The sequence below is a fragment of the Pleurodeles waltl genome, chromosome 6 (genome assembly GCF_031143425.1).
Source record: "Pleurodeles waltl isolate 20211129_DDA chromosome 6, aPleWal1.hap1.20221129, whole genome shotgun sequence".
Classification (NCBI taxonomy): Eukaryota; Metazoa; Chordata; class Amphibia; order Caudata; family Salamandridae; genus Pleurodeles; species Pleurodeles waltl.
The window spans coordinates 1,258,759,723-1,258,783,820 of record NC_090445.1 but is presented as its reverse complement, the minus strand read 5'-3'; the positions used below and the strand labels follow the sequence as shown (position 1 = coordinate 1,258,783,820).

The following is a 24,098-nucleotide window of genomic DNA, read 5'->3' as shown; positions in this document are numbered from 1 at the left end:
AAACATTTCTGCCTACTACAAGTACTTTAACACTTCTACCTCTATCCTGTCTGTCGATTTCAACCAGTGTATGGTCACTGAGTTGTCATTTTCCCTTATAGTTTCACAGGTGTGGTTTCCAACGTGTGTCATCTGCTTAGATTCCTCATGGACTTGAGATGTGTGACATGCTATGGTATGCTTCCATGATGGAGGAGACGGCCTTGTGGAGAGTGGGTTCCCTTGGTCTGTCCGCCCCCTGTCGCACGGCCACCCTCCCAGTTCCCCTGTGTTTCTGTGCCTCCGTCCCCTGGACTGTGTGCCCACTGCCACTGCCCCCAGGTCCCTGTTGTTGTTGGGGTGGTGGGTTATCCTGGGTTCCCTGTAGTGGTGGACACACAGCTGATTGACGTGTCCTGGGGACAGAGGTATGGGACCGCTGGGTGGGTGCTGTGCTGGTGTTACCAGAGGGTGGAAGGTCTGTGGTGGGATGTGCCTGTGTGAGGGGAACCGACTGTCCTGATGCCCACGATGGTCCGGGCTGGTCATCTAGATCCTGTTGGACAGAGCTGCTGTCATCACTGTGGGCCTCTTCTGTGGGTGGGGTGGAGATGTCTGGACCCTCCTGTCTGGTGACGTTGGGTAGTGGTCCTGCAGGGGTGTAAAAGCATGATTATTGCATCTGTGTGTGTCATGGTGTGCAATGGGTGAGTGACCGTGGACCCCAGTGCTAGCATTCCTGTGTGGGGGCTTGTGTGATGATGGTTGAGGGGGGTGTTATGGGTATGTGCAGTGGGCATGCTTTAGTGATGGGTGTCCATGCTTTGTTGTGTCTTGCAGGGCTTGGATTTGGGATGTGTGGTTTGTGTTATTAGTACATTTGTGAGGAGTTGGAGTGATAGGGGATGGGGCGAGGGTGGGGGTCTGTGATAGCATGCAGGTAGGGTGGGGGATATGATAGTTAAAGGTTTGACTTACCTGAGTCCATTCCTCCACCGACTCCAGCGAGGCCCTCAGGATGCAGAATCACCAAGACCTTCTCCTCCCATGTTGTTAGTTGTGGGTGAGGAGGTGGGGGTCCACCGCCAGTCCGCTGTACCGCGATGTGGTGTCTTGATACCACGGAACGCACCTTCCCCCGTAGGTCATTCCACCTCTTCCTGATGTCGTCCCGATTTCTTGGGTGCTGTCCCACTGCGTTGACCCTGTCGACTATTCTTCGCCATAGCTCCATCTTCCTAGCTATGGAGGTGTGCTGCACCTGGGATCCAAATAGCTGTGGCTCTACCCAGACGATTTTCTCCACCATGACCCTGAGCTCCTTCTCCGAGAACCTGGGGTGTCTTTGCTGTCATGGGGTGGTGTGGGTGATGTGTGGGGTGGCGTGTGTGCTGATAAGTGTGGTGATATGTAGTGGTGTGTGGTGTTTTGTGCGTGGACATCGTGTGGGTGATGGTGTTGGGTACCTGTGGCTGCTAGTTTGTGGTTGGTGGTATCTCTCTCTGGCCTTCTTTCTGAATTTTTGGTAGTAGGGGTTTGTGGGTGATGTGGGTGTGTGTTTTATATTGTTTTGGGTGTGTGGGTGTGGTGTGTGTATGTGTATCAGGTGTGTGTATTTCGAATAGTCCAGTGTGGCTGCGTTTTGTATATGTGTGCGTATTTTGAGCGCTGCAGTGTGTACCGCCAATGGAATACCGCGGTTGAAAGACCGCCGCGTGGATTCGTGGGTCGTGATAGCGTGGGCGTATTTCTGTTGGCGTGACGGTGGAGGTTTTGTTTTCACCAGTTTATTACTGACCTTTGGTGTGGCAGACTTGTGTGGGTGTCTGAATTTTGTCGAATTTCGAGATGTGGGTCATAATAGCTGTGGCGGAATTCCGCGGCCGTGGCGGTGTTTTGGCGGTCTTCTGAACGGCGCTAAGTGGCTTTTACCGCCAATGTTGTAATGACCACCTAAGTCTCTTCCCAGTAGGGACACCGGACTTGAGTCGCAACCCACAAATCTGTGCAATCCCTGGAAGGTACCAATCTCAACCTGAACCGGATCTGTAATCGGGTTAGTCAGGAGCTGGTTTGCCACTCCTACTACCTATATTGTACGTCCCGAAAGGGGCAACTTCGGAACCTCTGCACTTCTGACTGTAGAGCGCATAGCTCCTGTATCAACCAAGAATGAAACCTTGTGACCCATCACTTTCCCTTGCACATAGGGCCCCCTCTGATCTACTTCTAGGGACGCTGCAAGTCTACACTCCTCACTATCTGAACTGTCATCCGACCATTCATTGTTTATTCCATTCTCACCACGCAAAGGTAACTGTTGTACTATATTGTTTTGACTCATTCTTTGACCTGTGACCTGTGACCTGTTGAGGAAGCATCACCTGTTGCTGTCCCATTGGTGCTAAGGGCAACTGCATTTGCTGTCTAGGTACCATGGGAATCCGCTGTTGCATTTGGTGCATTTGCACAGGTTGCAAACGTGGCATCTGTACCTGTCGCATGGGTTGGAGACCCTGAATGTGAACCATATTATTCTGGAAGTTCGGATTTGGATCCCTCATTCTAGGTCCTTTAACATTTTGAAATGCATTGACATAATTGCTTTGTTGAACAACACCCTCCTGCACCATCATCAGGCATCCCTGCTTCCAATGTCCGACGCCCCCACACACATGACTTGGTAACACCTTCTTCATCCCCCGTACATCATTTTGAACTGTAACGGTATTTAAATCTGGACCACGGTTCACAAAACCTCCTCGACCTTTGCCTATCGCTTGCACCTGAAACATCTCATTTCCTTGCGGCTGTTGCACCATCTTTTGTACTCCATTTCCCTGCATCCCTGCTTGCGCTTCCTTAATTTGCATCACCATCACTTTCTCCTTTAACTTTCTCTGCTTCAACTCAATCTCGTCACTACAGTATTTTGCATACTGCAGCACCTCATCAATCGGCTTCGATTGCCAACAGATCAAATGATTCTTAATCATCTGGCTAATCTCTGGCCTCAGCCCTTCAACAAACCTGAACACAAGGTTATTCATGTCTTTCAGCTCTATGACCTCTGTAACACTGTAATCCTTGAACCCTTTCAACAACCTCTGATAGTAGGCATGTATCGACTCTTTAGCTTCCTGTGCCGTTCGATCAATCTTTTGCCAATCAATATTCTGGGGCGACACCTTCTGCTTCAAAAACTCACTTACCTTATAGTAGTACTTCATTACATCCAGAGATGTTGCTCCGGTAACCCTGTCCCTTGCCGGTTCTGGGGTTGGCCAATCAACACTTCTCTTGCACTAGAGCCATAAATCAGCAGGAACAATGATCTCAAACAGGGTATTCAGGTCTTCCCAGAGACACTTCGCAAGCTTCACAAACCTGTGTGTCTGCTGATACCACTCTATTGGCTTCTCCCTCAACCTGGGAAAGTCATTTGTGAATGACAGAATGTCACCTCTAGACCATGGTACATAGACAAGAACCCCTCCAGCTGTTTCTCTCATGGGTAGCATTTTTATTGTACCGGTATCCGGTGCTGGCTTTGCCTGCTGCTGCTCCAAGCAATCACTCTTTCTTTTTTCTCTTTTCTTTGCCCATCTACCTTCCCACTTTTCTAACGCTCCCCAAACTTGGGCCCTCTGCAGTATCTCTTTGAGGTGTGCCTTCATCCCAGTAGACCTCATGTGATCAAAGTCCTTCGGCTCGAAGTCTAACCTGTAGCTCCTCTTCAGATGCTTAGGGCCATATTTATACTTTTTGACGCAAAACTGCGCTAACGCAGTTTTGCGTCAAAAAAATTAGCGCCGGCTAACGCCATTCTGAAGCGCCATGCGCTCGCCGTATTTAATCAATGACGTTAGCCGGCGTTAGCCGCCAGCGCTTCCTGGTGTGCGTGGAAAAAAACGACATACACCAGGCAGAACCGGCGTAGGGGGATATGGAGCTTGGGCGCCAAAAAATGGGGCAAGTCAGGCTGAGGCAATTTTTTTGCCTCAACCCGATTTGCGCCATTTCTTTCGACTCCCAACCCCCATAGAAATGACTCCTGTCTTAGCAAAGACAGGAGTCATGCCCCCTTGCCCAATGGCCATGCCCAGTGGACTTCTGTCCCCTGGGCATGGTCATTGGGCATAGTGGCATGTAGGGGGGCACAAATTAGGCCCCCCTATGCCACAAAAAAAATATATATATATACTTACCGGAACTTACCTTAATGTCCCTGGGATGGGTCCCTCCAACCTTGGGTGTCCTCCTGGGGTGGGCAAGGGTGACAGGGGGCGTCCCTGGGGGCATGGGAGGGCACCTCTGGGCTCCTTCCGAGCCCACAGGTCCCTTAACGCCTGCCTTGTCCAGGCACTAATAAACAGCGTAAAAGCGGCCGTACGTAATTTTTTTTGACCCGCCCACTCCCGGGCGTGAATTTTGCCTGGGAGTGTAAATACGGCGCACATGCCTCGGAGTCAATTTTTTAGACGGGAACGACAACCTTGCATAACGCAAAGTAGGTGTCCACGCTAAAAAATGACGCAAACTCCATGGACTTTGGCGCTAGACGCGTCTAACGCCAAAGTATAAATATGGAGTTGGTTTTGCGTCGGAATTGCGTAAAAAAAACCGACGCAATTCCGGCGCAAACAGAGTATAAATATGCCCCTTAGTATTGTCTAAGTCTATGCCATAGTTGTCTGCTTATTTTTGCCAACCTCTGATGCACCTTCCTCACTTCTTTAGTTATTTTTGGGCACAAGTATCTCAATTCTGCTTCAGTGTAAGACTCCAGTCTGTTCACTCCCATGCTTCCTTCAACTAGTTCAGCTGCTTCCATGCCCAACCTCACAAAATTCAGGTACTCTTCTCTATCCGACTGCTCTGCTGTCGCAGGGGTAATCTGTGGTGAATTTAACTTGTCTAACCAGTCATTCAGTTGTTGCGCATTTAAACCTTGCAAAGAGAGATTCCCAGCCTGCATTACTGATGTTTGCAGCACATTCACACTTGGGATCGGCGGTGTCAGCAGTCCCAAACCTGAGTGTCTCATGGCATCTGGAGAAACCCCTATCGGACTGAAGTCTGACAGGGACCTCGACCTCTCTACCATCTGTTCCACTGAAGTCATCCCTTAAGAGCTCCCTATGAACCCTCCTCTTGCCATGTCCTGGGTCATTACTCCCTGATCACACACGCTAGGCTTGTTCTGCGTGTACAGTGGTACTGGTGGACCAACTGTGATGGGTAAGGATATGGCGGCTGGTGCCGGCTTATTTCCCACAACCTGTGGAACATTTGCTCCCATGTTCTGATTCATTACTCGTGCCGTAGCTAACTGCGGTCCTGTGACCGAAGTGTAACTCAGAACCATCTGTTGTTGCGGCTGGGGCAGTAAAAGTGGAGTTGGCTCAATCTGTACTAACTTTGGTCTCATATATGCCTGATCAGGCGGCACCATCAAGCTCGTAGTTGTTCTAACATTGGGACATCAGGGTAGAGCCTCTGAACTGGTGGTGGCTGCAACTGATTCTGCATCTCTGGAGCAGTAGACACACTGACACTATTTTGTACCGGAGGTGGTGTCACAACTGCATTTACCTGTTCTGTATTCGCTGTTCCCTGGCTCTGTGTTGAGTTTATAGGACCTGCACTAGTACTTGGTCTATTGTCTTCCATGGCATATGGCGGTGGACGATCATGTAACAACTGATTGAGGAACTCATCATCATCTGAGTCATCTGCATCTGCCCAAGACCTTTTAGTCTCCTTTTCCTTGTCAGAAACCTTATTCGTTTTACAAGTGGCCTTTCTTCCTTTCATGTTGACTTCCTGAGTTATTGCAGGGAACATCCTGACTCCGTCTATTATCTCCCTTCTCCACATTCTGTGTTCACTATCCCATCTAACCTCTGCTAGTGTCTTTTCTGCTTTCCTCATTCTCCTCTCAAATTTTTGTTGCCGTTGTCGTATGGCCATCAGTTCCCAAATGGCTAAGACCTCAAACTGTGCTGGTCTCGGAGGCGGCTTTTGCTCATTTAACGCCTTCCGCAAATTCTCTAGGATCATTATATTAAATGACTGGTTCTCTGGAAACGCTAAGCTCCCATCCTTTTCTGTTTATTTGCACCATTGCTATAGCCAAAGACATGGCGCGACTCCCTTCTCCCCATTACGGCATAAGCCAGAGTATCCTCAGGCGGTGTAGGCTCCCCTACACTCGCGGCAATGTAAACATCTCCCCTCAAAGCGCTCCTTAGAGCCTTGAAAAACTTAATTTTTTCGTCTTTTATTTCATTTATAATTGAATCAGAAAGTGACTTTAATCCCAGAACACCCTTCGCCTACCTTCTCAACCAATTGCCTCTCACGGACGGCTGCCAATCCGTGCGCGACCCTCCTCACTGATCGACCTATCCCAGCGCGGCTCCAATGACGTCACACTCACACACACTGCGACTGAAAAAGTCTTGCGGCTTGTCTCCTTCCCTCTCGATCCGCACAAACTAAAGCAATATATTGCGAGCACCAAAAACTCAAATTTGCCGGTTTACTACAGGAAGGGTAACACAATTGCTTCAGAACTTTACATAGATTTCACTTTAAGCCTCGGCTACTACTCTCTCCTTCTCAGATCCCGCACTCGCAAGCAAAATTTGACCAGCAAATTTTACTATCAACTTGTCAATGGTTTGTCCTAGTGCACTTTAGAACTCACCAAATCTCCATCGAAGTTTTCATTCACTCACATTGACTCAAACTCGACTCATCAACCACGCCCGATTGACCTATTGAACCGCGCAAATTACAACATAAACCAAGTGTCTCATACACTTATCAATATACACCGGAGTCTTAGACCACGCAGGATCCGTACATTAACAACAACCACATGGACAATTTTTTTAGAACAAAGTGCAAAGCTCACATGAAGTTTGCTGACTTCCCTACTCTCATACTGCGGAGTACGCACACTCCTACTAAAACATTACTCGGCCTACAAATCCTCACAAACCTCACAATTCACCTGCGGTATGTATAAGCTGTGCAAGCGCAAACCCCACGCCACTCACTCTATCACTAGAATGCCAAGAACATACCCAACTCACTTCGGCAGGCTCTGAGGTTTCGGGAAAGTATTTTGGGACTTAAGGGAACATCATCTTTCCAATTTGCATTATCGCAAGAACAACGCTAAAACAATGGTCCCTCGTCTTAGGGCCCCAAAGGGCCGAAACTGTCCTCTGCTACCAGAACTGAGAACGCGTTCCGACCTAGCTAATTTATTTACACGGGGACTCGTTTTAGGCTATTTAACCTTTTGACCTTGATTGGGGACTCCTTAAGACGAGATAGCTATTTGGCATTTCAATCAATAGATCAATCACTTCAAAAGTATTCACTATAACTAATCGATTCGCCGTACCAATACCCTCCAATAAGACTGACACACCATGACCTTTCAGCCAATAAATGATCATGCAAAACTAATAAAATTTAAGATATTTATTCCCTATTAGTTACAATTCTAAGGTCATGTTTATTAGTCTCAATATCAATAAGCACATCAAAAGCATTATAATATGGCAACTTGAATAAGACTTTATTAAAGCAAAAATCAGGAACATCAAAACAAAGCACAATATCAACATGAATCAACTTTAGCCGAGTATCATTAGTATAGTATTCAACAAAGCAAAGATTCAGTCATTTGTCTAATTGCACCTAATATTAGTAAATTCCTTAACTAACCTCTAATTGGCATCAGCATGTTGGGCTTCAGGCAAAACAATTTAGCAACACAAATTTAGAAAACATCTAACTATGGTCTCTGTCAAAGGAGCAGATGGTACCTAGAAAGAAAAGGCAAATAGACAATTACAATTCATTATCATATAGTTTCCCTCCGTAATGGGTCAGCATACAGAGTTAGTCTTCATCCTCAGGACATCAGTCGATTCGCCATCAGCCAGGATAAGCAGCAAAGTCTCAGCAAGATAGGGTAAGAAGGAATGCTTCCCTCATAAGGAGGAGAAGTGCGTTATAGGGCAAAGAGAGGCCGAGGATGGTTTAGGGTATCGGAACAACAAAGTTTTAAGGCAGGGTACCACAGCAAGAGTGTCCCTATAATGGCTCAGTAAAAGGCGCATAATGGCTAGGTAATGGCTGGTTTCTTCTTGTGTCATGTCGTTATATTAATCATGTCGAACAAGTCTCTAATTTTCCATTGGGAAATATTTGGTGCATCGTTATCTCTGTCCAATAATCCATTGATCACCTTATTAGAATTTTCACCTAAGACAGTTCTCATGCAGTTTAGTGGTTCCTGTGATTGACGTCTTCAGCGGGTAGAATGTCAGGTAAGAAAAGTTACACTTGTCGCTCCAATCAGTAGTTCCATTGTCTTTACCAGTTTAGGCAACCTTGTACCTGTTGCGAATTACACTGTTGCATTCAGCAAGACTGTCTCCTTGAGCAAGTCGGATCCCATGAGAAAGAATTTACTACGGTTACACACACATCTCTAGCTTCTGGAAAAGTACAGTTTCATGTCCTTTAGGAAGACAGCACATTGCACATTATAAAAATACAATTAATATGAGACCAGGCAGCTAGGCCCAGACCCTTGCTAACTAAGGCCTAGTGATTAATTCAGCAAAACCTTAATACAAAATTCATGGTGCTAATACAGAATCATACATGAGTACATGGTTAATTCATTATTAGTTAGTTTCATTAATCATCGAGTACATTGGTGGCCACTCCCCGTGGGCACATTTCAAACGTGTGCATTAATATTTATTCTACCACGTTTTTCTATTAAGCATCATTTATACATTATTTTGCAAGCTTTTCATATTAATGTTGATTATAATGGTCACACTCCAACACTATCCGCCAAGGCCCCGCCTTCCCCTGTGGGTCAGGGAATTGTGGAATATGGAGTCTGTCAGGCAAGCAGAGCTGCACAGATGTCACACCTGCGGGAGGTTGACTCGCGTTTTGTTGCGCAATCACCAGTGGCCCCTCCTCCTGTAAGGCACGGGGTTGTGGAATATGGAATCCAACAGCCAAACAGAGTTGCACAAATGTCCTGCACGCGGGAGCTCCCCTTGAGCTTTGTAGCACTAACACCTGTGGCCCATCCTTCTGTGGGACAGCAGATTGTGGGATATGGAGTCCATCAGGCCAACAGAGCTGCACAGATATCTCACGTACGAGAAGTCGCCTCACGCTTTGTAGCGATATGACCTTGGGCCCCTCCTTCTCCTCTGGGAAAGAGGATTGTGGAATATGGAGTCTGTCAGGCAAACAGAGTTGCACAGATGTTGCATGCAGGAAGTTGCCTCTCACTTTGTAACACTATCCTCCGAGGCCCCCCTTCTAACTTGGGCAGGAGATTGTGGAATTTGGAGTCCATCAGGCAAACAGAGCTGCACAGATGTCCAGCATGCAGGAGGTCGCCTTGCGCTATGTAGCTCTATTCCCCGCAGCCCATTCTCCAGTGGGCTATGGGCATTGTGGAATATGGAGTACGTGAGGCAAACAAAGCTGCTCAGATGTCTTGTGTGCAGAAGGTCGCCTTGTGCTTTGTAGCACTCTTCCCCACGGCCCCTCCTTTTCCTTTGGGACAGAGGATTGTGGAATATGGAGTCTGTCAGGCAAACAGAGCTGCACGATGTCCTGCATGTGAAAGTTCGCTGTAGTGTCGCGCTAGTGATGCAACTGGTCGCGAGGCACTACCATTGCTACCAAAGTATAAGCAGAGGGGAGCCGCCCTGACTCCCCTCCGTGTCCACGTTAATTGGTGTTGACCTGTGGGTCACGTGTGGGAAGTTATAAAATAAATGGAAGCCAGCAGGACAGGAGGAAAAAGGTTACAGAGCGAGTGAGAGAACCTGCTGGCTCCACATTTCAAGCAACTTGTGTCTGTGTGTCATTCCTAGCACTGGTGATCGCGTATATCAGCAGTGACACACACAAATCACTACAGTCGCCTCACGCTTACGCTTTGTAGGGCTCCCTTGCAGCCTCTCCTTCTACTGTGGGGAAAGGGATTGTGGAATATGGAGTCCATCCGGCAAACAGAGCTGCGGAGACGTTTGGTCCATTCTTTCTCACCCTTATTTCTTGAACAAATTATCAAAAGACAGACTCATAGATTGAAGCACAGTGTGGTCTTTGCGCAGGCCATCCAAATGCCATAGACGTTTTGATACACATTATACATTCTTCTCTTGAATCAGGGACAGTGCCCAGGGAGTTAAAAAAAAGCCATAGTTCATCCTCTATCAAAAACGCCTGGGATTGACACAGAATATATAGGATACCCCTACCTAGCTCCCTACTTCCCTGTCTCATAAAACTGTTGGAGAGTGTGCTAAAATGCAACTTCAACTGCTTGTGGAACCATATGGCTTATTGCATGAGTCCACTGAAGTCAGTCAGTCAAAAATGCTTTATTTGGTAATGAAGACCATAAAAGTACATTAAACAATACATAAACCATACGCGTGATAAAACAGATAAAAAATACGATGAAGTTAAAAGGAAAAAAATATTACACCAGGATACTATACATTTCCACACATGTATATGCATAAAAATCATACATAATAGAAATAGCCAATAAAACTGTGAATTACTAGCTGTGTAGGATATGTATACAAATCTCAGAAGACTTTAAAAAGGCTGTTGCAGCCATGACGGCAGAACATAAGCATGATGCGCCTGGTGATCCCATTAAATTGTGAGAAAATTCTCTATGTCGAACATGAAATATGTCGTAAGCAAACCTCAGACTGGCAAGCGCAGAGCAATCATATGAAATGGAACTAAAACTCGCACAGCTTGACATATACAGTAATTACTCTGTGTACAGCCTCGACTCTGCAGTTAGACCTAAAATGCATAATAAGTCAAATTAACAGAGAATCCCAAATATAAAATGGCAGTGCATGGTGTCAACTAGAAAGCTATCATAAGTCAGGTGAAGAGAAGAGGATAACAGCTTAACATAACTTATCATAATATGTTATAAGGCGGTTCACTCCATAACTTTTAACTCCAGCTCCAATGTAAGTATTCGGCAAAGGCTCATACAATTGATTCTTTGGTCTCTACACACAACAGCCTAAGTGCCACTAAGCATTGCCTGGCCCAAATTGCCTATAAAAAGGAAGGATCCACTTCTTCTGCTTGCGAGTACACTGGCTAAATAGTACCCAAATCTGGCTTAGAATTCCATTTTGAACAGAAAGAAAGAAGTGGAAGAGTGCTCTGCTGAGTCAGCTGGAGTTGAGATGTAGTCAAGACTCACTATGGAGTTTAAATTCTAAGGGGCATATTTACAATCCCCTTGCGTCTCCTTGTGCTGCCCTAGTGTCATCTTTTTTACACTAATGATGTGTTAAGGAGGCCCCCACCATGCACCATACATACAAATTGGTGCAGTGCATGCCATATATATTGTAGGCAAGAGGGGTGGTCCCATGCAGGGAGGCCCCAAAAAAGGTGTAGTGAAACTTATAAGATTTCACTATGCCATTTTTTCTGTTATTTTCGACACCTGCGCAGGGCAGGTGTTAAACTGATGCTCACATAAGAACCTGTGGGCCTCTCTGTGCTTTGCTGGACAAGCACCATAATTTATGGAACTAATCCAGCAAAGCGCCACAATAGCACCATAAATTCTAATGCTATTGTGCTAATGTGTGCCATGCTGCGTTTTATAGTAAATACAGTGCTACCAAGGTGATGTTAGCGGGTGCAGGGTGGCACCAGAAAACTGACTCATCAGAGCTGATGTGCTACTTTCTTGTAAATATGCCCCAAATAATTTTGAAGAGAGGAATCCTTGGCTCTTGTTGCTCACCTCAAGGGCCCACCTATAGGCCCAAAAGGCATCCTTAAGCGAGACCTTGGTAGAGATGCAACAGGAGCCCCTTATGTAGCCAGTGATCTAAAAGGCCAAGGTGTCACAGATTGTCCTTGATGTGGGATACCTATTTTATTTTGCAGTTCTTATCTAATGCCACTATTACCTTGAAAGCCTCATACTACTCAGCAAAGGCAGGAGTATTTGTTAACCTGTGCCAACACAGAACAGGTCTTAGTTAGGCTTTATGGATAATGGATTTAACTCCCATGTTGTATCATAAAGGCAATAAGGGTGTGCCTTTGGGGAGGCTCAACAAAGATCTTAAAACATTTTGTCAGCTACACCTAGTGCAGCCAGTCCTGAGGAGCCTCACACCTCAACTCCATATAAGGCACTACCCTCTACCTTAGAACTCTAAGCCTTCAAAGGTGGGGAAATCCACTTTACGTTTGAAGACTGTTACAACCTCAGAATCCCAGACGCATATTGGCATAGATTTAAGTTAACTTTCTGGACTTGAGGGGACCATATCATGTTCCTAGTTAGTCTGACCCCTAAATAGTCAAATGTAGTTACTTTTTCTAGGCTACTTCCCTCAAGACTTATTGTGCCTCTGTAAGATCTATGAGGGTTGAAGGTCATAAATTTAGTTTTAATGTGATTTACCACCAGCCCTCGCTCAACATATAAGGCTGCAAAGCAATCTACCAAAGCCTGCAGGCCAACTGAAGTCTTAAACACCAGCAGGGTATCATCTGCAACCAGAAACAGTGGTATTCTTTAGCCTGCAACTCTTGGTGCATCGCTTTTCCAGTCCTCATGCTGAGCCACCACATTGTTAAGGCACAGGGATAATAAGGTTGGAACGAGTACACATCCCTCCAGTGCACCTTTGTGTATCCTTATGTGTTCTTTAAGTTTGCCAACAGAATCCCAATGCACTTGGCTGTAGATATCTTGGTGCAGACGTATCAGAATACTCAACAACTCAGGGGGTGCCTAATTTTGCTTTAGTACCTTCCAAAGTTTGTGGTGGGGCACCAGGTCAAAAGCAGACTTCAGATCCGCAAATACTAGGTGTAAAAGTGGTTCTGAAGAACCACCATCTTCCAATAAATAGTCAAAAATTAAAAGGCCTGGTCAATGGTACTTATATCTTTCCTGAAACCTGTTTCAATTTTCTTTTATCCAAAGGTCATGTTTGTTAAGAATCTGACTACAGAATACCTTCTGTGTAACATCGATAAGGCTTATCAGTCTATAGTTTAAGGGGGAATTCCTAGGTCCTTTTTTGTATAGAGGAACAATCTCTGCTGCTTTTCAAATAGTCTGGATGTCCAAATCCCCAAGAATTAAGTTAGATAGTTTATTTTTGTATGTAGCACAGTTCACTAGATCTGAACGAAAAAGATCCCCAGGCACTCCGGTCAGGACCCGCACCTTTGCCAAGAGCTGTGCTCTTAATTACACAAATGGTTTCACTTAACTCTACTTTTAGCGAGGAGGTAACTACCTGAGGACTAGGGTACACGGGGCCATGTCTGTCCCCTGGGGTACGGCATACAGATCAGAGTTATAATTGGAATGCATTGAGTTTGCTAAGTGGTGTTTGCGACTCTGCCCCCCTATTAGCCACCAGCAGCCAGAATTTTCTGGTGCCCTTAGATTTTTCTGCATCGTGTATGTCATCCCATAACCAAGCATGGCCAGGTTTATAACTACTATTTTTGCACCTATTTTGTCCATCTATTAGGGTATCGTAGGAGTTGGAGGGAAAATTATTATTAGCCCTACCAGATGATGGGCCTGCGGGCTGTTTTAGCTTCTCATCCTCAGCCAACAGGGCTGGTACCGGAAATCTCAGACCAGTGACCTCACTGTTTAGTCTTTCAACCATCCTAAAGATACTAGCTACATGATATCCAGGAAATACAATAGGTCTACCCCTCTGATTGTCACCATCTGGAAATTCCCCAACCACCTCACCTTCCCTCCCTCTCTCACTCAAACCATTACTCTGTTGGGTATCCGCAAGGACGGAATGCCTATTTGTGCATACAGTTGTAGGCTCCAAAGGAACAATTACATGCTCTTTAGGGTTAGTGTAAGTGTTAGGGTCAGAGGTATGTCAGAGGTAGCCACAAGGGGGCACACTAGGCAATAGAGCAACCGGGCTTCCTGGTTTTGCATTAGGACTAGGGGGTTTACTCTTCAGCTTGCTGGTAAATAAGGGGGCAATTTAGCAAGCTGTTTTCCCTTGATTGTAAATCTTCAATTAAGCTATCAATATCCTCAAGTGTGGTGTTGCCAAGGGGCCTAGGCCCAGGATCATTAGAAGTGGGCTTAAAGGTTTTAATCCTCTTCCCTGGCAGTTTCGGTAATTTTGCACTTACCCTTCGCAGGAAAATCACCCCAAAAGGCAGTGGTCAAAGTGGGTGGGATCGGAGTGGCACGATGTGCCCATAATTTTATGATTCTTGAAGCACTGTTCCCCTACTTTATGTAAAAAGACTACCATCCCAGGACAGTGCATTCGAACAGTTTAATTGCCTCAGCTGAAGTGTCATTCAGTGAGTCCACTGTGTGTTGAAACCGAAGCTGGACAGTCAGTAAAGAAACCTTACTGCCAGGGTGCCTGCTTGGATAAAATAAATGCAAATGAGAGCTATGAATTAATCTGCAAATGTAAAAGATGATTTAATAAAAAAATAAATATTAAAAAAAGAAAAACTTGCCTCCTCCATTGCAGCCGCTCCTCTGTCCCTCGTCACTCCAGGCTGCAGGCACAGGCTCCCTGCCTACCCTGCGACCAATCCTGATGCTGCTCAGAGCAGCATCAGGATTGGCTAGGAGCGCCTGGCCAGGGCACTCCCAGGCAGACTGGGAGCCTGTACAAGTTCTCTCCAGCGCATGAAGTAGTTCTCAGTCAGGGACAGGGATGCACATTGCATGATGAAAGAAATATGAGTGTGGGAGTCCCATATATTGTGAGCAAGTGTATCTTCAACAACCTGGAGAGTTGCCTCCTGAGGTATATTTTTGTATAGGGACTCCACATCCAACCTTATCAGAGCATGCACCTGTTCAGGGGTATTAATCCCTCTCCACTCACTTATGTTTTTAACTTCGACCAAGATCCTCAATGCCTCAATTAAAGGATTTTTGTTGAGGTTCTTGAGCCAATTTTATCCTCTTTTTTCCTCCTGCTCTCTCCTCACGGCAGGCTTACTTTATCCCTACTGTATCTATCACGGCAAACACTTCATACTTAAGATCTCCTGCAAAGAGCCCCCTCTCAGGGCCCATCAGACATTGCAGCGCCAGTCTGATGAGGAGCTAGCCCTATGATGAAGCATGACATCCATTGGATGTGTGAGGGCTCATGCTTCTAATTTTAGAAGTGTCTTGAGAACCCCTGTTTTTCTTCTTTTTTTAGGAACAGTGTACCTCATTGATTTGTGCTCTGTGGTTACACACAGATCTCTGCAGTGCATTAACTAATAGAGGTTTCATAATGTACTATAATGCATTTCCCAATGAGTAACATCTTTTTTTATTTATTTTTCATTTAAGCTGCATGTTATTTTATGTGTAGGTACCTGACCTGAAAGTCAAAAAACTTACAGAAAATAAATTTTTTCAGCCACACCTCTGACTCCGCTCCAATGCTCACTCCGCCTCCCCTGCGTGCAGCATCACAGTTCCCATACTTTTTCTAATGCATTTCAACCACTGCCGAAAGGGGTGTACTGACTGCAAAGCTTCACGTAACTAACAAACCTTGTATATAACCAATAATCGTTCTACACAAACAGCCAAATTGGGGGACTGAAAAAGCCCATCCCAACAGGGGCCTGAGAGAGGGTGCAAACAATTATTTAAGACAAGACAGTCCTCTTGCATCAAGGGGCCCCCTGCATCACAATGGTCCTGCTGCCTTTCCTCGATCAGTGCGGAGCACCAGCACTTATCACCCCCAGGTTCCACCGTCCTCGTCCCCTTCATTACTATATGGAGAAGAATCTCTCCATGACAGAAAAAAAGAACATGAGGAATGCTGTATCCCCACCCCCTCCCCCAACGGGGAGTACATAACAATTTAATTACCCACCATTCCTCTTGTTCTTTTTTTCTGCCCATGACAGGGTGCTGAGGATGTGCTGCTCCTGCAGGGCTTAAACTGCATGATGGCTTCCTCCGGCTGGGCGGTGAGGAAGCTGGCTGATGGTGTGCTTCTGCTCCGGTGCTTGGCTCGGATGCAGTGCAGTCTCCTGGAATACAGTCAATGGAATGCTGGGCGGGTCCTCTGTTCGGCTCTTTGTGGCTGGGGCGGCTTCGGGCTGAGGAAGCACGTCTTTGGCTTCTGGGTTGCTGCTTTCATGCCAGAAACGTTGCGGTAACGCTGGCGCTTTAACCGTGGTGTGCCAGTAAGTGTCAGTTTCATTTTTATTATGTTTTCTGATTATTTTTGTTGTTCTTTTTCTGGAGCTATTATTTTTTCATTATTTATGGCTGTTTTATGTGGATTATTCTCCGGGTCTCCAGTTAGGGTTGGAGCCTCTGGTGCTTGTCATTTCCCCCTCTTTTTTTGGGGGGGGGGCTTTTAAACTTGCTCCTTGCTGATAGAGTTGTGGTCGTTGCTGGGTCCTGTCATTCAGCTGTGATGCGTGTTTCACTATGGGTAAATACACATCCAAGTGGAGGCATGTGAGGTTTCTTCCTCCTCCACTTCTTCTATCTCTTCTTCATCCTCTTCCCATGGGCATGTTTGGAGGAGCAGGAAACGAGATGATGCCCATCTGTGCAAATTGATTCGGAAGACCTTGCTGGTGTTCAGGCCGTCCCTCCAGTTGTGGCTCTGGCTGGGGCGGCTGCTTCTTCCTCGTCCAATTCAGAGTTGGAGGGTCCTTCTCAGGAGGAGCAGTAGGGCACATATATTTCCAAGGAGTTATTACCTCTTTTGGTGAAGCATGTTAAAATGAACATAGACTTTCCTGAGTATGAGGTTCCTGACACTTATTCTGGCTCTCTTTTGCGCCAGTTCCAGAGTTCTGTTCCTGTGGATGTGCCTATTCATCCTTGTATTCAGGAGGTAATTAAGCGGGAGTGGCGGGACCCTGACAAGATTCTTCTTCCCCGTTTTATGGCCAAGTTGTATCCTTTGCAAAATATGGTGTTGCCAGATTAGGTGCCGATTGACTCTTTTGTCGCCAGTTTGGTTGGCCGCACGTCCTTGGCTGAGGATGCTGTGATTCGGGATTCTGTGGACAAAAAGGTGGATGTGTCTCTGAAGAAAGCATATGCTGGGACTCATTTGGTTTTGAGGACTGGCATTTATGGAACTTACGTTGCTCAGTCTTTACTCTCAGATCTCAAAGCCTTGAATAATGCTCTGGATGGGTCCTTGGACTGCTCTGGGCTGATGTCCCTTATTGAACGTCAAGTTGAACTTCTGTTGGTTATTTCCTTTGATGTGGTGTGGACATCAGCTCTAACCGAGGCGGCTAGTGTGTCTGCTCGCCGGAATATTATTCTGCGGGATTGGAAAACAGATGCTGCACAAAGGGCTTCTGCATTATGTCCTCCTTTCCAGGGCAATGTGTTGTTTGGCGGTGGAATTGGAGGAGAAATTACATAAACTTGTTAAGGAGAAGAAGCATTTCTCTTCTATCCATTCCACTTTGGGAAATCGCCCTTTGTTTGGTAAAAAATCTCCTCTTCAGGCTCACTCCAGGTGACAGTTTGTGAGGTCTCAAGGCTGTTTCCCACTAGGCAGGAGCAGGAAACACAAGTCCCCCCACCTCCTCCTAAGTTTCGTTCCTGGCTATATGACTGTCCTAGATTTCGAGGCCGGGAGCCATTTGCAGCATTTTCTTCCAGCATGGACTCGCACCTCCTCAGATTTGTGGGTTCTGGACACTGTTCGCCATGGTTATCAGATCGAATTTCTGACTGTTCCACTTCCGTCCGGGTGAGTCCCACTTCATGGCCATCAGACCATGGCAAACTAAATGCACTGATGTTGGGCATCGGTACCTCGCTGCAAACGAAGGCAGTGGTGCCAGTCCCTCAGTCGGAGCAGAGTCAAGGTTTCTATTCCCTAATCTTCTTGGTTCCAAAACATATGGGAGGCTTCTGGCTGGTTTTGGATTTGAAAGCTCTGAACAGATTTGTCAGCCATGTTCCCTTCAAGATGGACACTTTGAAGAGGATCATTCCATTGGTGCTTCAGGGTCATTTTCTTTGCACCCTGGATCTTCAGGATGCTTACTTTCATGTTCCGGTGCATCCCTCATCTCAACAATTTCTCCGGTTCTGTCTCAAGGAGTGTCATTACCAGTTCAGAGTCCTTCTGTTTGGCCTCAGATCTGCCTCACCTGTGTTCACAAAAGTGGTGGCTCCCCTTGTGGCCTCTTTGTACCTCCCTTATCTCGACAACTGGTTGATTCATGCTCCCTCTCCAGCCCAGCTTGTGCAGGACCGTCAGTTGGTTTCTTCCACTCTGCAGAGCCATGGGTTTCACCTGAACTGGGACAAATGCCAGCTGCCTCAGTCTCAGGATCTGACATTTATTGGGGCACGCTTTTGCATGGATCTCAACCGAGTGTTTCTTCCAGGAGCCAGAATGCATGTCTTTCAGTCTCTGGCCCTGGAGTTCCTGTCGCGGGAGTTTTCCCCGGTGCGACTGTGGCTTCGGTTGTTAGGTCTCATGGTTGCAGCAGTGTTTATTGTTCCTTGGACTTGGTTTCATCTCCGTACTTTGTGGATTCATCTGCTCTCACGTTGGGGTCCTTAGTTGCAACAGTATGACCAGGAAGTGCCTGTCTTCTTGAGTGTTCAAAAGGATCTGCATTGGTGGACATTGGACTCCAATCTGGAGAGAGGGGTTCCTTTGCAGCCCGCTCCTCCGGTGGTGTTGACTAAAGATGCCAGTACTTTGGGGTGGGGGCAACCCTGGGTGACAAGTCTCTTCACGCCTGCTGGTGTCCTCGGGAGGGGAGGCGTTCCTCCAGTTGGAGAGAGCTCATGGCTGTGTTCCAGGCCTATATGGGATTTCATCATTCTTTCATGGGTCACAACTTGGTGGATCGTTCCAACAACATGGTCACAGTGGCCTACCTCAATAACCAGGGTGGGATTCAGTCCAAGTCTCTAAATCTGGTGATGCAGCAGTTGTTTCACTGGGGCAGTGATACCTTCAGTCCCTGGTTGCTGTACATGTGCATGGGGTGGGCGATGATGTGGCCGACTCTCTAAGCAGGTGATTTCCCCCATTACAAGAGATTTCTCTTTCCCAGGAGGCGTTTCTCAGGGTGTGCAAGAGGTTTGATGTATGTAGCCTACCTCGACCTCTTTGCTTCCCGGCTCAATGCTCAGATTCCTCTTTTCTTCTCTCTGGGTCCTCAGCCAGGGGCATAGGGAGTGGACGCATTGACAGTCCTCTGGCTAGACCAGCTGTTGTATGTTTTCCCGCTTACCTCCCTCATTCCCTGATTTCTGGCTCGCTTGCTGCAGGAGGACATGTGTGTGAATCAGGTGTCCCTTTTTGGCCTCAGAGGTCTTGATTCCTTGTTGTCCGGTTGTGGTCAGTTCAGGGCCCTTGGTTTCTTCCTCTGTTTCTCTCCCCTCTATAGTCTGTCCCGCCTCTGCCTCTCTGGAAGCTTCGGCTATTGGTTTGGAAGTTGAAAGGTAAGGGTTGCAGCACAAGAGCATTCCCACGCATTTAGCGGTGGCCATTCAGCAGTCATGTATGCCATCTACTTTGAAATCCAATGCTAGGCATTGGAGTAATTTTCAGAAATGTTGTTCTCCCCTTGGATTTTCTCCATTGGATTTGTACTTACCAATTGTTCTTCAGTTTTTGTTGAAAGGTTTTCGAAGCACCTGTCTGTCTCTACCTTGCGTGATCAGTGGGCGGCTATTAAGGCTTTTCGTGCTCCTTGGGTAATCTCACAGATTTGGAGGATTTGGTTTCTCATCTATTGAAGGGTTTTTCTCTTTCCCGTCCTCTTGTGAAACCTCTTTTTCCTTTTCGGGATTTACCTCTGGTGCTTTGTTCCTTGGTTTCTTCCCCCTTTGAACCTCTGGAATCCGCTGATCTTAGGTTTTTGACTTTCAAGGTGGTGTTTTTGGTTGCTATCACCTCAGCTAGGCAAACTGGGGAATTGGGTGCTTTGATGGCTCAGGAACCCTTTTGGTCTTTTTCCGAGGATGGGGTAGTGTTGCGTCTTGATTTGGCCTTTGTTCCCAAGGTGGCTTCTCAGTTCCATCATTCTCAGGAGATTGTCCTCCCTTCCTTGCAGGTGGGGACTCATTGGGAAGGGGTTCTGGATTGGTTTTTGCTGGATTTTCGTAGGGCTCTTTTGTTCTATCTTGAACAAACTCGCTCTTTTCCCCAATCTGACTCTCTTTTTCTTTACTTTGGTTCCTCTTCCATGGGGAGAAGGCGTCCTCCCTTTCCATCGGCTGGTGTCTGAAGCAGGTTATTGAGCTAGCTTATTCTTTGGCTGGTGTTCCTCCTCCCAGAGGTGTGCAGGGTCGCTCTACCAGAGGTATGGCTGCCCCTTGGGCGGAAATAAAGGTTATCTCCATCTCTGAGATTTGTCGGGCGGCAATTTGGGGTGTTGCTAATACCTTTGTTTCCTACTATCATCTTCAGAATGTGTTGGGGGATGACCTTAATTTCGGGTTAGGTGTTCTCTAAGCAATTTGCTCCTAACTTTAATGTTTTCATGTAATCACTTTTGGCATGTACCTGTTTGTTTGGCTTTGTGGCTCTTTGTTTTTTTTTTTGTTTTTTTCTCTCAGGCCATTCTATTTTCGGCTTGGGTATTCTCCATATACTAAAGAAAGGGACGAGGATGGTGGGACCTGGGGGTAATGGCCTTTTTGTCCCACTTTTTAGGATTCCTGGGTTGTAGTGTCGCTGCCAGATCCCCTAAAAATAAACAGGGTTAATGAATTGAGTAAACTATTCTACTATTTTTTTTATATTCCCCCGTCACCAGATCACCCGTGGTGAAGACTAATGTAATCTTGCGTCTCTTTCCTCTCATGTAGGTCCTATGGGCCATATTTATACTTTTTGACGCAAAACTGCGCTAACGCAGTTTTGCGTCAAATAAAATTAGCGCCGGCTAACGCCATTCTGAAGCGCCATGCGGGCGCCGCATTTAATCAATGACGTTAGCCGGCGTTAGCCGCTGGCGCTGCCTGGTGTGCGTGGAAAAAAACGACGTACACCAGGCAGCGCCGGCGTAGGGGGATATGGAGCTTGGGCGCCAAAAAATGGGGCAAGTCAGGCTGAGGCACATTTTTCACCTCAACACGATTTGCGCCATTTTTTTCGACTCCCAACCCCCATAGAAATAACTCCTGTCTTAGCAAAGACAGGAGTCATGCCCCCTTGCCCAATGGCCATGCCCAGGGGACTTATGTCCCCTGGGCATGGTCATTGGGCATAGTGGCATGTAGGGAGGCACAAATTAGGCCCCCCTATGCCACAAAAAAAATAAAAATATATACTTACCGGAACTTACCTTAATGTCCCTGGGATAGGTCCCTCCAGCCTTGGGTGTCCTCCTGGGGTGGGCAAGGGTGACAGGGGGTGTCCCTGGGGGCATGGGAGGGCACATCTGGGCTCCTTCCGAGCCCACAGGTCCCTTAACGCCTGCCTTGTCCAGGCGCTAAAAAACGGCGCAAAAGCGGCCGTACGTCATTTTTTTTCACCCCCCCACTCCCGGGCGTGAATTTTGCCCGGGAGTGTAAATACGGCGCACATGCCTCGGAGTCACTTTTTTAGACGGGAACGCCTACCTTGTATATCATTAACGCAAAGTAGGTGTCCATGGTAAAAAATGACGCAAACTCCATGGACTTTGGCGCTAGACGCGTCTAACGCCAAAGTATAAATATGGAGTTAGTTTTGCGTCGGAATTGCGTAAAAAAAAACGACGCAATTCCGGCGCAAACAGAGTATAAATATGCCCCTATGTATTTAACTGGCGGAAATTCCAAAGGCATCTAAAGGACCTTTCATGTAAGAAAAAAAAAAAAACGAAATGTAATTCAAAAAATGGTTAAACCTCTGTTTTAGCGATTCTTGCCCAACACGGCAGGTAGGATGCACGCACAATACAGCGCCGTTAATCAGCAGGTGAAGTGGGTTGAACAAGCCCTCCTCCTTAGCCTTGAGGTATCCTGGGACATGGAGACCGTGAATGCTGCCGCCGTGATTTAATACCGAAGTCCAAAAAAGTATTTCACTCTGTGACTGCAGCCAGTGGCCAATTCTGTGTCGACAATCTCAGAATGATGATGGAAAATGGTGATTCTGAGGCGGCTGCAACTAGTAGATCTGTCTGTTGACTCCTATACCACTGCTCACCATCTCAGGTCCTAGGCGTGCGTTCGAGTAAACACTGAGAGCCAAGGATTGAATTGGTTTTCTTATTTTTTAACCGATTACAGCCAGGTGTCCCCCGGAGATCACGTCTTCTATTTTATGTAATCTTCACCTAAGAATGCTTCCATCTCTGCGGAGAAGGTTTCAGTGTATTATCTACATGTGGGCAGATGACAAGCAACTGGTGATTAATCTTAGTGAAAATCAAGATGCTTTTAGTTTGGGACTTCCAGGTAGCATTCCATTCTATAAGGAGCTGCATGGATACAAGCTTCTTCAATTTAAACGCTTCCAAAGATAAAATCATTCCAGTTTTCCAGAACACATCTTTTGGGAGGCCGTTCCCTGGCCAACATCACTAGCCGTCCTTCTTCGGTGAAAATGGTCAGGAACTTATAGATTTTATTCAACTTTAACTTCACTTTCAATGTGCAAATTGAAGCAGTGGCAAAACTCTGTCACTTTAAGATTCACATATATAAACGTACTATTGCATTTCTAACTTCGCCTCAAAATGTCACAGCAACGAACGCATTTGTACAGTTATATTTGTATTTATTGATCATGATGCAGTTAATTAAAACCCTTACATAAATAAACGAACGTTGCAAGTGTAAAAAAACAAGTAAAAGATACAAAAACGCACGGGAATCAGGAGATCTCCTCAGTAATTGTCCTAATTGGTACTAAACATACAAGAACGAAAAGTGCTGTGCCTAGAAATGACAAATTAAGGAGGGGAAACATTTAGGAATTATAAAAATATTATATTACAAGTGTAAAAATAATTGCAAGATAAAAAGCATGCAAGAGTCAGAAGATCTCTTCAATAATTGCCTTTCATGGACCCAAACATGCCAAAATAAAAGTGCCAGTGGTGGAAAGTGCCAATGGAGGAGAGGAAGCATTTACGTAACAGTTCCACTGGTGGGTTGAACACCAACTTTAAATAGATTCTCTGCAATGGTGATACATTTTACCAGGCAAGCTATTACCAAAAGATAGCTCTGTCAAGTTGACTATTTATATGTCTTGATGCATAGCCACACGTTTTTACGCTTTTGAAAGCCTTCCTCATCTTGCGACCACGATAATAACATTGTATGTTTGTCGAGTTGAAAATCGTTATGAAGTAGGTGTGCTTCCCAAAGATGTTGCACGTCCAGCAGTTCTAAGGCCTCATTTCTCACATGCGCCCAACAGTTCCATTGATTGTTGTTCTGAATCTCTTTCTAGATTAGTGTTTTTAGTGTATTCAGGAGGCCCATTCTTAAAGATGACAGGTACTTGAGAAGTGCACTTTGCTGTACTAGCCAGGGGTGGCCCCTCCATAAGACCGGAGGTGGTCGCCCCCGCCCCCCCCAATCCCCAGCAACAGCAGCTGCAAAGCCTTTAAAAGAAAAGATAATAAACTTTGTTTATTATCCTTTACTTTTAAAGGGGCGGGGGACAGGGGTGAAAAGCACCGAGGGGGAGTGTTCAGCACTCCCCTTCACTGCACATGTATGTTTGGCTGGCCATCTCTGGCCGGCCAAACATACATGTGCAGTGTGCTCTATGCAGGACGGCAACACAGCTGCTGGGCTGGAGAGAGCCTGCACAGGCTCCCAGTCTCCGTGGAAGCGCCCTGGCTGGGCACTCCCAGACAATCCTGATGCTGCTTTGGGCAGCGTCAGGATTGGCCGCAGGGCAGGCTGTGAGTCTGTGCCTGTCTGGCCTGGAGCGACGAGGGACAGAGCAGCAGCGTGCAGCGGAGGTAAGTATTTTTATTTTTTTTAATTACATTTTTATTTACACCCCCCACCCGTGTGTGTGCTGCCCCGCCCCTTCTCGTTGTCG

General features: G+C 46.4%; 1 long non-coding RNA gene across 1 annotated transcript in view; it reads left to right on the top strand.

Annotated features, from left to right (window-relative positions):
* Window positions 1–15,924: 15,924 nt before the first annotated feature.
* LOC138300795 (uncharacterized) overlaps window positions 15,925–24,098 on the top strand; it is a 32,099-nt gene continuing 23,925 nt past the window's right edge. Inside the window, exon 1 of the long non-coding RNA XR_011205008.1 lies at window positions 15,925–16,281. This is a non-coding gene — a long non-coding RNA (uncharacterized lncRNA). The remainder of the gene's footprint in view (window positions 16,282–24,098) is intronic.